The sequence below is a fragment of the Rhinichthys klamathensis genome, unplaced genomic scaffold, assembly GCF_029890125.1.
Source record: "Rhinichthys klamathensis goyatoka isolate OS25496 unplaced genomic scaffold, OSU_Roscu_1.1 h1tg000035l_1, whole genome shotgun sequence".
NCBI classification, from domain to species: Eukaryota; Metazoa; Chordata; class Actinopteri; order Cypriniformes; family Leuciscidae; genus Rhinichthys; species Rhinichthys klamathensis.
The window spans coordinates 690,001-702,500 of record NW_026606583.1 but is presented as its reverse complement, the minus strand read 5'-3'; the positions used below and the strand labels follow the sequence as shown (position 1 = coordinate 702,500).

Genomic DNA, 12,500 nt, shown 5'->3' with positions numbered 1-12,500 from the left:
CAACCTTTAATCTATTTATGGAAAAAAAATGGCCAGAAAACGGCCCACGTATCGAGCCACGTCAGGGTAGCGTGGCCGAGGGGTCAAGGCGCTGGATTTAGGCTCCAGTCTCTTCGGGGGCGTGGGTCCGAATCCCACCGCTGCCAGCAGTGATTTTAAAGAGGGCCAGACACCTTAAGAGTGCTCCGAAAAGGCGCAAAAGCGGCTGAAAATCTGCACCCTCTTGAATCAGGGACGGTAATTATGTCACTTCAAAAATGAATTTAAACATAATAATAACAAATGTCTAGTCTATAATGATGGAGTTAGCCAATTTGACTCATTGAGATTTTTTGGGTGATCTGACAGCTACCTCATGATTTTGAGTTTAACACAGCTGGCTGCCATTTTGGAGGATGGCCCAAAGGCTTTGATTAGGTAATTCAGGTGTGTTTGATTAGAGATGGAATTGCAATCTGCAGGGAGGGGGGCCTCCAGGAGTGTAACTGCGTCCCCCCTGTATTTAGGAGGCCTTTCCACCTGTCGAGGTGCTCCTTCAAGGCACGTAGAATTTCGACGGATTTAACTGTGGAGAAGAGAGACATTAAAAGAAAAAATTGGCGAAAATGGACCACGGAAGGTGCCCTCACAAGGTAGTGTGGCCGAGCGGTCTAAGGCGCTGGATTAAGGCTCCAGTCTCTTCGGGGGCGTGGGTTCGAATCCCACCGCTGCAAAGACAGCATTTTAGAAGGCACTCGTGGCTGCTATGCCTAAGCGAAAACACTGGAGAAGTGACACTGCTTGCTCCCGGACTCTTCCAAACCCTGCCGCTTTTGCTTTCCTTGGCCAAACTCGGCGTGCTTCAGAGCCTGGCGATGAAGGTCCGCACCCAACCTTTAATCTATTTATGGAAAAAAAATGGCCAGAAAACGGCCCACGTATCAAGCCACGTCAGGGTAGCGTGGCCGAGGGGTCTAAGGCGCTGGATTTAGAATCCAGTCTCTTCGGGGGCGTGGGTTCGAATCGCACCGCTGCCAGCAGTGATTTTAAAGAGGGCCAGACACCTTAAGAGTGCTCCGAAAAGGCGCAAAAGCGGCTGAAAATCTGAACCCTCTTGAATCAGGGACAGTAATAATGTCACTTCAAAAATGTATTTAAACATAATAATAACAAATGTCTAGTCTATAATGATGGAGTTAGCCAATTTGACTCATTTAGAATTTTTTGGTGATCTGACAGCTACCTCATGATTTTGAGTTTAACTGCGACACAGCTGGCTGCCATTTTGGAGGATGGCCCAAAGGCTTTGATTAGGTAATTCAGGTGTGTTTGATTAGAGACGGAATTGCAATCTGCAGGGAGGGGGGCCTCCAGGAGTGTAACTACGTCCCCCCTGTATTTAGGAGGCCTTTCCACCTGTCGAGGTGCTCCTTCAAGGCACGTAGAATTTCGACGGATTTAACTGTGGAGAAGAGAGACATTAAAAGAAAAAATTGGCGAAAATGGCCCACGGAAGGTGCCCTCCCAAGGTAGCGTGGCCGAGCGGTCTAAGGCGCTGGATTAAGGCTCCAGTCTCTTCGGGGGTGTGGGTTCGAATCCCACCGCTGCCAAGACAGTATTTTAGAAGGCACTCGTGGCTGCTATGCCGAAGCGAAAACACTGGAGAAGTGACACTGCTTGCTCCCGGTCTCTTCCAAACCCTGCCGCTTTTGCTTTCCTTGGCCGAACTCGGCGTGCTTCAGAGCCTGACGATGAAGGTCCGCACCAAACGTTTAATCTATTTATGGAAAAAAAATGCCCAGAAAACGGCCCACGAATCGAGCCACGTCAGGGTAGCGTGGCCGAGGGGTCTAAGGCGCTGGATTTAGGCTCCAGAAAACGGCCCACGTATCGAGCCACGTCAGGGTAGCGTGGCCGAGGGGTCTAAGGCGCTGGATTTAGGCTCCAGTCTCTTCGGGGGCGTGGGTTCGAATCCCACCGCTGCCAGCAGTGATTTTAAAGAGGGCCAGACACCTTAAGAGTGCTCCGAAAAGGCGCAAAAGCGGCTGAAAATCTGAACCCTCTTGAATCAGGGACAGTAATAATGTCACTTCAAAAATGTATTTAAACATAATAATAACAAATGTCTAGTCTATAATGATGGAGTTAGCCAATTTGACTCATTTAGATTTTTTTGGTGATCTGACAGCTACCTCATGATTTTGAGTTTAACTGCGACACAGCTGGCTGCCATTTTGGAGGATGGCCCAAAGGCTTTGATTAGGTAATTCAGGTGTGTTTGATTAGAGATGGAATTGCAATCTGCAGGGAGGGGGGCCTCCAGGAGTGTAACTGTGTCCCCCCTGTATTTAGGAGGCCTTTCCACCTGTCGAGGTGCTCCTTCAAGGCACGTAGAATTTCGACGGATTTAACTGTGGAGAAGAGAGACATCAAAAGAAAAAATTGGCGAAAATGGACCACGGAAGGTGCCCTCACAAGGTAGCGTGGCCGAGCGGTCTAAGGCGCTGGATTAAGGCTCCAGTCTCTTCAGGGGCGTGGGTTCGAATCTCACCGCTGCCAAGACAGCATTTTAGAAGGCACTCGTGGCTGCTATGCCTAAGCGAAAACACTGGAGAAGTGACACTGCTTGCTCCCGGTCTCTTCCAAACCCTGCCGCTTTTGCTTTCCTTGGCCGAACTCGGCGTGCTTCAGAGCCTGACGATGAAGGTCCGCACCCAACGTTTAATCTATTTATGAAAAAAAAAATGCCCAGAAAACGGCCCACGAATCGAGCCACGTCAGGGTAGCGTGGCCGAGGGGTCTAAGACGCTGGATTTAGGCTCCAGTCTCTTCGGGGGCGTGGGTCCGAATCCCACCGGTGCCAGCAGTGATTTTAAAGAGGGCCAGACACCTTAAGTGTGCTCCGAAAAGGCGCAAAAGCGGCTGAAAATCTGCACCCTCTTGAATCAGGGACAGCAATAATGTCACTTCAAAAATGAATTTAAACATAATAATAACAAATGTCTAGTCTATACTGATGGAGTTAGCCAATTTGACTCATTGAGATTTTTTTGGTGATCTGACAGCTACCTCATGATTTTGAGTTTAACTGCGACACAGCTGGCTGCCATTTTGGAGGATGGCCCAAAGGCTTTGATTAGGTAATTCAGGTGTGTTTGATTAGAGATGGAATTGCAATCTGCAGGGAGGGGGGCCTCCAGGAGTGTAACTGCGTCCCCCCTGTATTTAGGAGGCCTTTCCACCTGTCGAGGTGCTCCTTCAAGGCACGTAGAATTTCGACGGATTTAACTGTGGAGAAGAGAGACATTAACCCTTTCGCACGTACGTTTAAAATATTCTAACTGACCCCCCAGCGTGAGTTTTTCAAGGCGACCGTTATTTAGAACCTGCCACTTTAATGTTTCCATGGTGACGCGTCATTTCTTGTCACGTGACACAGCGCAATCACAACACAGAGCTGAATGAGTGATGATCTGCTTTTATGTCTTTTTTCCTTTTCTATTCAAAATATTCACACATGTATTAGCTATAGCATGAAACACTGATATTCCGATTGTCAAATATGTGCAAGTGGATGTGTTTTGTTGTTTAAACGTCTTTATAACGATCGCGTTAGTTGAGCTGGATGTGCGATGGGCGGCGCCATGTTAGTTTGTTTCACAGTTCAGAGAATCGGATCTGTTGTTTCTCACGAAATACATGAAAGTAAGTGGCCGGTGAACTAGGAGAAGAATAGGGTAAAATGTAAAGCTACTTACACAATGGGTATCTGATATGAATAAAACGTTTTGTGTTATTATAATGGAAATGATTATTGTAGCCGTTTCCATAGACATCAGTGTCTATTTTACCAATTCAAAATCACTGTTTTGCTAGTACTTATGTGTATTTAAATGTCTGAAACCTAAAATAAACATTATGTGGTTTAAAATACTCAATAGTTGTGATATATGACAGCACTGAGTGCGTCCGTCTCTGGCTCAGCGCCAGCCAACGCGCGAAAGCACGTTTGAATTTAGCAGTTGATCACGTGATGCACTGACCGTTCTAATCACACCGGTGTGATCGTACGCTCCAGGGACCAGCCAAGACTGATCACACCGGTGTGATCGTACGCGTGAAAGGGTTAAAAGAAAAAATTGGCGAAAATGGCCCACGGAAGGTGACCTCACAAGGTAGCGTGGCCGAGCGGTCTAAGGCGCTGGATTAAGGCTCCAGTCTCTTCGGGGGCGTGGGTTCGAATCCCACCGCTGCCAAGACAGCATCTTAGAAGGCACTCGTGGCTGCTATTCCTAAGCGAAAACACTGGAGAAGTGACACTGCTTGCTCCCGGTCTCTTCCAAACCCTGCCGCTTTTGCTTTCCTTGGCCGAACTCGGCGTGCTTCAGAGCCTGACGATGAAGGTCCGCACCCAACGTTTAATCTATTTATGAAAAAAAAAATGCCCAGAAAACGGCCCACGAATCGAGCCACGTCAGGGTAGCGTGGCCGAGGGGTCTAAGACGCTGGATTTAGGCTCCAGTCTCTTCGGGGGCGTGGGTCCGAATCCCACCGGTGCCAGCAGTGATTTTAAAGAGGGCCAGACACCTTAAGTGTGCTCCGAAAAGGCGCAAAAGCGGCTGAAAATCTGCACCCTCTTGAATCAGGGACAGCAATAATGTCACTTCAAAAATGAATTTAAACATAATAATAACAAATGTCTAGTCTATACTGATGGAGTTAGCCAATTTGACTCATTGAGATTTTTTTGGTGATCTGACAGCTACCTCATGATTTTGAGTTTAACTGCGACACAGCTGGCTGCCATTTTGGAGGATGGCCCAAAGGCTTTGATTAGGTAATTCAGGTGTGTTTGATTAGAGATGGAATTGCAATCTGCAGGGAGGGGGGCCTCCAGGAGTGTAACTGCGTCCCCCCTGTATTTAGGAGGCCTTTCCACCTGTCGAGGTGCTCCTTCAAGGCACGTAGAATTTCGACGGATTTAACTGTGGAGAAGAGAGACATTAAAAGAAAAAATTGGCGAAAATGGCCCACGGAAGGTGCCCTCACAAGGTAGCGTGGCCGAGCGGTCTAAGGCGCTGGGTCTAAGGCGCAAAAGCGGCTGAAATCTGCACCCTCTTGAATCAGGGACAGCAATAATGTCACTTCAAAAATGAATTTAAACATAATAATAACAAATGTCTAGTCTATAATGATGGAGTTAGCCAATTTGACTCATTTAGATTTTTTCGGTGATCTGACAGCTACCTCATGATTTTGAGTTTAACTGCGACACAGCTGGCTGCCATTTTGGAGGATGGCCCAAAGGCTTTGATTAGGTAATTCAGGTGTGTTTGATTAGAGATGGAATCGCAATCTGCAGGGAGGGGGCCTCCAGGAGTGTAACTGCGTCCCCCCTGTATTTAGGAGGCCTTTCCACCTGTCGAGGTGCTCCTTCAAGGCACGTAGAATTTCGACGGATTTAACTGTGGAGAAGAGAGACATTAAAAGAAAAAATTGGCGAAAATGTCCCACGGAAGGTGCCCTCACAAGGTAGCGTGGCCGAGCGGTCTAAGGCGCTGGATTAAGGCTCCAGTCTCTTCGGGGGCGTGGGTTCGAATCCCACCGCTGCCAAGACAGCATCTTAGAAGGCACTTGTGGCTGCTATTCCTAAGCGAAAACACTGGAGAAGTGACACTGCTTGCTCCCGGTCTCTTCCAAACCCTGCCACTTTTGCTTTCCTTGGCCGAACTCGGCGTGCTTCAGAGCCTGACGATGAAGGTCCGCACCCAACGTTTAATCTATTTATGAAAAAAAAATGGCCAGAAAACGGCCCACGAATCGAGCCACGTCAGGGTAGCGTGGCCGAGGGGTCTAAGGCGCTGGATTTAGGCTCCAGTCTCTTCGGGGGCGTGGGTTAGAATCCCACCGCTGCCAGCAGTGATTTTAAAGAGGGCCAGACACCTTAAGAGTGCTCCGAAAAGGCGCAAAAGCGGCTGAAAATCTGCACCCTCTTGAATCAGGGATGGTAATAATGTCACTTCAAAAATGAATTTAAACATAATAATAACAAATGTCTAGTCTATAATGATGGAGTTAGCCAATTTGACTCATTGAGATTTTTTTGGTGATCTGACAGCTACCTCATGATTTTGAGTTTAACTGCGACACAGCTGGCTGCCATTTTGGAGGATGGCCCAAAGGCTTTGATTAGGTAATTCAGGTGTGTTTGATTAGAGATGGAATTGCAATCTGCAGGGAGGGGGGCCTCCAGGAGTGTAACTGCGTCCCCCCTATATTTAGGAGGCCTTTCCACCTGTCGAGGTGCTCCTTCAAGGCACGTAGAATTTCGACGGATTTAACTGTGGAGAAGAGAGACATTAAAAGAAAAAATTGGCGAAAATGGCCCACGGAAGGTGCCCTCACAAGGTAGCGTGGCCGAGCGGTCTAAGGCGCTGGGTCTAAGGCGCTGGGTCTAAGGCGCAAAAGCGGCTGAAAATCTGCACCCTCTTGAATCAGGGACAGCAATAATGTCACTTCAAAAATGAATTTAAACATAATAATAACAAATGTCTAGTCTATACTGATGGAGTTAGCCAATTTGACTCATTGAGATTTTTTTGGTGATCTGTCAGCTACCTCATGATTTTGAGTTTAACTGCGACACAGCTGGCTGCCATTTTGGAGGATGGCCCAAAGGCTTTGATTAGGTAATTCAGGTGTGTTTGATTAGAGATGGAATTGCAATCTGCAGGGAGGGGGCCTCCAGGAGTGTAACTGCGTCCCTCCTGTATTAGGTGCTCCTTCAAGGCACGTAGAATTTCGACGGATTTAACTGTGGAGAAGAGAGACATTAAAAGAAAAAATTGGCGAAAATGGCCCACGGAAGGTGCCCTCACAAGGTAGCGTGGCCGAGCGGTCTAAGGCGCTGGATTAAGGCTCCAGTCTTTCCGGGGGCGTGGGTTCGAATCCCACCGCTGCCAAGACAGCATTTTAGAAGGCACTCGTGGCTGCTATGCCTAAGCGAAAACACTGGAGAAGTGACACTGCTTGCTCCCGGTCTCTTCCAAACCCTGCCGCTTTTGCTTTCCTTGGCCGAACTCGGCGTGCTTCAGAGCCTGACGATGAAGGTCCGCACCCAACGTTTAATCTATTTATGAAAAAAAAAATGCCCAGAAAACGGCCCACGAATCGAGCCACGTCAGGGTAGCGTGGCCGAGGGGTCTAAGACGCTGGATTTAGGCTCCAGTCTCTTCGGGGGCGTGGGTCCGAATCCCACCGGTGCCAGCAGTGATTTTAAAGAGGGCCAGACACCTTAAATGTGCTCCGAAAAGGCGCAAAAGCGGCTGAAAATCTGCACCCTCTTGAATCAGGGACAGCAATAATGTCACTTCAAAAATGAATTTAAACATAATAATAACAAATGTCTAGTCTATACTGATGGAGTTAGCCAATTTGACTCATTGAGATTTTTTTGGTGATCTGACAGCTACCTCATGATTTTGAGTTTAACTGCGACACAGCTGGCTGCCATTTTGGAGGATGGCCCAAAGGCTTTGATTAGGTAATTCAGGTGTGTTTGATTAGAGATGGAATTGCAATCTGCAGGGAGGGGGGCCTCCAGGAGTGTAACTGCGTCCCCCCTGTATTTAGGAGGCCTTTCCACCTGTCGAGGTGCTCCTTCAAGGCACGTAGAATTTCGACGGATTTAACTGTGGAGAAGAGAGACATTAAAAGAAAAAATTGGCGAAAATGGCCCACGGAAGGTGCCCTCACAAGGTAGCGTGGCCGAGCGGTCTAAGGCGCTGGATTAAGGCTCCAGTCTCTTCGGGGGCGTGGGTTCGAATCCCACCGCTGCCAAGACAGCATCTTAGAAGGCACTTGTGGCTGCTATTCCTAAGCGAAAACACTGGAGAAGTGACACTGCTTGCTCCCGGTCTCTTCCAAACCCTGCCGCTTTTGCTTTCCTTGGCCGAACTCGGCGTGCTTCAGAGCCTGACGATGAAGGTCCGCACCCAACGTTTAATCTATTTATGAAAAAAAAATGGCCAGAAAACGGCCCACGAATCGAGCCACGTCAGGGTAGCGTGGCCGAGGGGTCTAAGGCGCTGGATTTAGGCTCCAGTCTCTTCGGGGGCGTGGGTTTGAATCCCACCGCTGCCAGCAGTGATTTTAAAGAGGGCCAGACACCTTAAGAGTGCTCCGAAAAGGCGCAAAAGCGGCTGAAAATCTGCACCCTCTTGAATCAGGGATGGTAATAATGTCACTTCAAAAATGAATTTAAACATAATAATAACAAATGTCTAGTCTATAATGATGGAGTTAGCCAATTTGACTCATTGAGATTTTTTTGGTGATCTGACAGCTACCTCATGATTTTGAGTTTAACTGCGACACAGCTGGCTGCCATTTTGGAGGATGGCCCAAAGGCTTTGATTAGGTAATTCAGGTGTGTTTGATTAGAGATGGAATTGCAATCTGCAGGGAGGGGGGCCTCCAGGAGTGTAACTGCGTCCCCCCTATATTTAGGAGGCCTTTCCACCTGTCGAGGTGCTCCTTCAAGGCACGTAGAATTTCGACGGATTTAACTGTGGAGAAGAGAGACATTAAAAGAAAAAATTGGCGAAAATGGCCCACGGAAGGTGCCCTCACAAGGTAGCGTGGCCGAGCGGTCTAAGGCGCTGGGTCTAAGGCGCTGGGTCTAAGGCGCTGGGTCTAAGGCGCAAAAGCGGCTGAAAATCTGCACCCTCTTGAATCAGGGACAGCAATAATGTCACTTCAAAAATGAATTTAAACATAATAATAACAAATGTCTAGTCTATACTGATGGAGTTAGCCAATTTGACTCATTGAGATTTTTTTGGTGATCTGTCAGCTACCTCATGATTTTGAGTTTAACTGCGACACAGCTGGCTGCCATTTTGGAGGATGGCCCAAAGGCTTTGATTAGGTAATTCAGGTGTGTTTGATTAGAGATGGAATTGCAATCTGCAGGGAGGGGGCCTCCAGGAGTGTAACTGCGTCCCTCCTGTATTTAGGAGGCCTTTCCACCTGTCGAGGTGCTCCTTCAAGGCACGTAGAATTTCGACGGATTTAACTGTGGAGAAGAGAGACATTAAAAGAAAAAATTGGCGAAAATGGCCCACGGAAGGTGCCCTCACAAGGTAGCGTGGCCGAGCGGTCTAAGGCGCTGGATTAAGGCTCCAGTCTTTTCGGGCGTGGGTTCGAATCCCACCGCTGCCAAGACAGCATTTTAGAAGGCACTCGTGGCTGCTATGCCTAAGCGAAAACACTGGAGAAGTGACACTGCTTGCTCCCGGTCTCTTCCAAACCCTGCCGCTTTTGCTTTCCTTGGCCGAACTCGGCGTGCTTCAGAGCCTGACGATGAAGGTCCGCACCCAACGTTTAATCTATTTATGAAAAAAAAAATGGCCAGAAAACGGCCCACGAATCAAGCCACATCAGGGTAGCGTGGCCGAGGGGTCTAAGGCGCTGGATTTAGGCTCCAGTCTCTTCATGGGCGTGGGTTCGAATCCCACCGCTGCCAGCAGTGATTTTAAAGAGGGCCAGACACCTTAAGAGTGCTCCGAAAAGGCGCAAAAGCGGCTGAAAATCTGCACCCTCTTGAATCAGGGACGGTAATAATGTCACTTCAAAAATGAATTTAAACATAATAATAACAAATGTCTAGTCTATAATGATGGAGTTAGCCAATTTGACTCATTGAGATTTTTTTGGTGATCTGACAGCTACCTCATGATTTTGAGTTTAACTGCGACACAGCTGGCTGCCATTTTGGAGGATGGCCCAAAGGCTTTGATTAGGGAATTCAGGTGTGTTTGATTAGAGATGGAATTGCAATATGCAGGGAGGGGGGCCTCCAGGAGTGTAACTGCGTCCCCCCTGTATTTAGGAGGCCTTTCCACCTGTCGAGGTGCTCCTTCAAGGCACGTAGAATTTCGACGGATTTAACTGTGAAGAAGAGAGACATTAAAAGAAAAAATTGGCGAAAATGGCCCACGGAAGGTGCCTTCACAAGGTAGCGTGGCCGAGCGGTCTAAGGCGCTGGGTCTAAGGCGCAAAAGCGGCTGAAAATCTGCACCCTCTTGAATCAGGGACAGCAATAATGTCACTTCAAAAATGAATTTAAACATAATAATAACAAATGTCTAGTCTATACTGATGGAGTTAGCCAATTTGACTCATTGAGATTTTTTTGGTGATCTGACAGCTACCTCATGATTTTGAGTTTAACTGCGACACAGCTGGCTGCCATTTTGGAGGATGGCCCAAAGGCTTTGATTAGGTAATTCAGGTGTGTTTGATTAGAGATGGAATTGCAATCTGCAGGGAGGGGGGCCTCCAGGAGTGTAACTGCGTCCCCCCTGTATTTAGGAGGCCTTTCCACCTGTCGAGGTGCTCCTTCAAGGCACGTAGAATTTCGACGGATTTAACTGTGGAGAAGAGAGACATTAAAAGAAAAAATTGGCGAAAATGTCCCACGGAAGGTGCCCTCACAAGGTAGCGTGGCCGAGCGGTCTAAGGCGCTGGGTCTAAGGCGCAAAAGCGGCTGAAAATCTGCACCCTCTTGAATCAGGGACAGCAAAAATTTCACTTCAAAAATGAATTTAAACATAATAATAACAAATGTCTAGTCTATACTGATGGAGTTAGCCAATTTGACTCATTGAGATTTTTTTGGTGATCTGACAGCTACCTCATGATTTTGAGTTTAACTGCGACACAGCTGGCTGCCATTTTGGAGGATGGCCCAAAGGCTTTGATTAGGTAATTCAGGTGTGTTTGATTAGAGATGGAATTGCAATCTGCAGGGAGGGGGGCCTCCAGGAGTGTAACTGCGTCCCCCCTGTATTTAGGAGGCCTTTCCACCTGTCGAGGTGCTCCTTCAAGGCACGTAGAATTTCGACGGATTTAACTGTGGAGAAGAGAGACATTAAAAGAAAAAAATTGGCGAAAATGGCCCACGGAAGGTGCCCTCACAAGGTAGCGTGGCCGAGCGGTCTAAGGCGCAAAAGCGGCTGAAATCTGCACCCTCTTGAATCAGGGACAGCAATAATGTCACTTCAAAAATGAATTTAAACATAATAATAACAAATGTCTAGTCTATAATGATGGAGTTAGCCAATTTGACTCATTTAGATTTTTTCGGTGATCTGACAGCTACCTCATGATTTTGAGTTTAACTGCGACACAGCTGGCTGCCATTTTGGAGGATGGCCCAAAGGCTTTGATTAGGTAATTCAGGTGTGTTTGATTAGAGATGGAATTGCAATCTGCAGGGAGGGGGCCTCCAGGAGTGTAACTGCGTCCCCCCTGTATTTAGGAGGCCTTTCCACCTGTCGAGGTGCTCCTTCAAGGCACGTAGAATTTCGACGGATTTAACTGTGGAGAAGAGAGACATTAAAAGAAAAAATTGGCGAAAATGTCCCACGGAAGGTGCCCTCACAAGGTAGCGTGGCCGAGCGGTCTAAGGCGCTGGATTAAGGCTCCAGTCTCTTCGGGGGCGTGGGTTCGAATCCCACCGCTGCCAAGACAGCATCTTAGAAGGCACTCGTGGCTGCTATTCCTAAGCGAAAACACTGGAGAAGTGACACTGCTTGCTCCCGGTCTCTTCCAAACCTTGCCGCTTTTGCTTTCCTTGGCCGAACTCGGCGTGCTTCAGAGCCTGACGATGAAGGTCCGCACCCAACGTTTAATCTATTTATGAAAAAAAAAATGCCCAGAAAACGGCCCACGAATCGAGCCACGTCAGGGTAGCGTGGCCGAGGGGTCTAAGACGCTGGATTTAGGCTCCAGTCTCTTCGGGGGCGTGGGTCCGAATCCCACCGGTGCCAGCAGTGATTTTAAAGAGGGCAAGACACCTTAAGTGTGCTCCGAAAAGGCGCAAAAGCGGCTGAAAATCTGCACCCTCTTGAATCAGGGACAGCAATAATGTCACTTCAAAAATGAATTTAAACATAATAATAACAAATGTCTAGTCTATACTGATGGAGTTAGCCAATTTGACTCATTGAGATTTTTTTGGTGATCTGACAGCTACCTCATGATTTTGAGTTTAACTGCGACACAGCTGGCTGCCATTTTGGAGGATGGCCCAAAGGCTTTGATTAGGTAATTCAGGTGTGTTTGATTAGAGATGGAATTGCAATCTGCAGGGAGGGGGGCCTCCAGGAGTGTAACTGCGTCCCCCCTGTATTTAGGAGGCCTTTCCACCTGTCGAGGTGCTCCTTCAAGGCACGTAGAATTTCGACGGATTTAACTGTGGAGAAGAGAGACATTAAAAGAAAAAATTGGCGAAAATGGCCCACGGAAGGTGCCCTCACAAGGTAGCGTGGCCGAGCGGTCTAAGGCGCTGGGTCTAAGGCGCAAAAGCGGCTGAAATCTGCACCCTCTTGAATCAGGGACAGCAATAATGTCACTTCAAAAATGAATTTAAACATAATAATAACAAATGTCTAGTCTATAATGATGGAGTTAGCCAATTTGACTCATTTAGATTTTTTCGGTGATCTGACAGCTAC

At 47.7% G+C, this 12,500-nt stretch overlaps 10 non-coding genes across 10 annotated transcripts; all 10 read left to right on the top strand.

Moving 5' to 3' along the window:
• The first annotated feature begins 1,507 nt into the window (after positions 1 to 1,507).
• trnal-aag (transfer RNA leucine (anticodon AAG)) lies at positions 1,508 to 1,589 on the top strand. The gene has a single exon. It is a non-coding gene; the product is annotated as a tRNA-Leu (tRNA).
• Positions 1,590 to 1,883: 294 nt separating this feature from the next.
• trnal-uag (transfer RNA leucine (anticodon UAG)) lies at positions 1,884 to 1,965 on the top strand. Its single transcript has one exon. It is a non-coding gene; the product is annotated as a tRNA-Leu (tRNA).
• A 2,188-nt stretch (positions 1,966 to 4,153) lies between these two features.
• trnal-aag (transfer RNA leucine (anticodon AAG)) lies at positions 4,154 to 4,235 on the top strand. The gene has a single exon. It is a non-coding gene; the product is annotated as a tRNA-Leu (tRNA).
• A 1,275-nt stretch (positions 4,236 to 5,510) lies between these two features.
• Positions 5,511 to 5,592, top strand: trnal-aag (transfer RNA leucine (anticodon AAG)). The gene has a single exon. It is a non-coding gene; the product is annotated as a tRNA-Leu (tRNA).
• A 221-nt stretch (positions 5,593 to 5,813) lies between these two features.
• On the top strand, positions 5,814 to 5,895 carry trnal-uag (transfer RNA leucine (anticodon UAG)). Its single transcript has one exon. It is a non-coding gene; the product is annotated as a tRNA-Leu (tRNA).
• Positions 5,896 to 6,859: 964 nt separating this feature from the next.
• trnal-aag (transfer RNA leucine (anticodon AAG)) lies at positions 6,860 to 6,941 on the top strand. The gene has a single exon. It is a non-coding gene; the product is annotated as a tRNA-Leu (tRNA).
• A 795-nt stretch (positions 6,942 to 7,736) lies between these two features.
• On the top strand, positions 7,737 to 7,818 carry trnal-aag (transfer RNA leucine (anticodon AAG)). The gene has a single exon. It is a non-coding gene; the product is annotated as a tRNA-Leu (tRNA).
• Positions 7,819 to 8,039: 221 nt separating this feature from the next.
• trnal-uag (transfer RNA leucine (anticodon UAG)) lies at positions 8,040 to 8,121 on the top strand. Its single transcript has one exon. It is a non-coding gene; the product is annotated as a tRNA-Leu (tRNA).
• Positions 8,122 to 9,423: 1,302 nt separating this feature from the next.
• trnal-uag (transfer RNA leucine (anticodon UAG)) lies at positions 9,424 to 9,505 on the top strand. Its single transcript has one exon. It is a non-coding gene; the product is annotated as a tRNA-Leu (tRNA).
• A 1,922-nt stretch (positions 9,506 to 11,427) lies between these two features.
• Positions 11,428 to 11,509, top strand: trnal-aag (transfer RNA leucine (anticodon AAG)). Its single transcript has one exon. It is a non-coding gene; the product is annotated as a tRNA-Leu (tRNA).
• Positions 11,510 to 12,500: the final 991 nt, after the last annotated feature.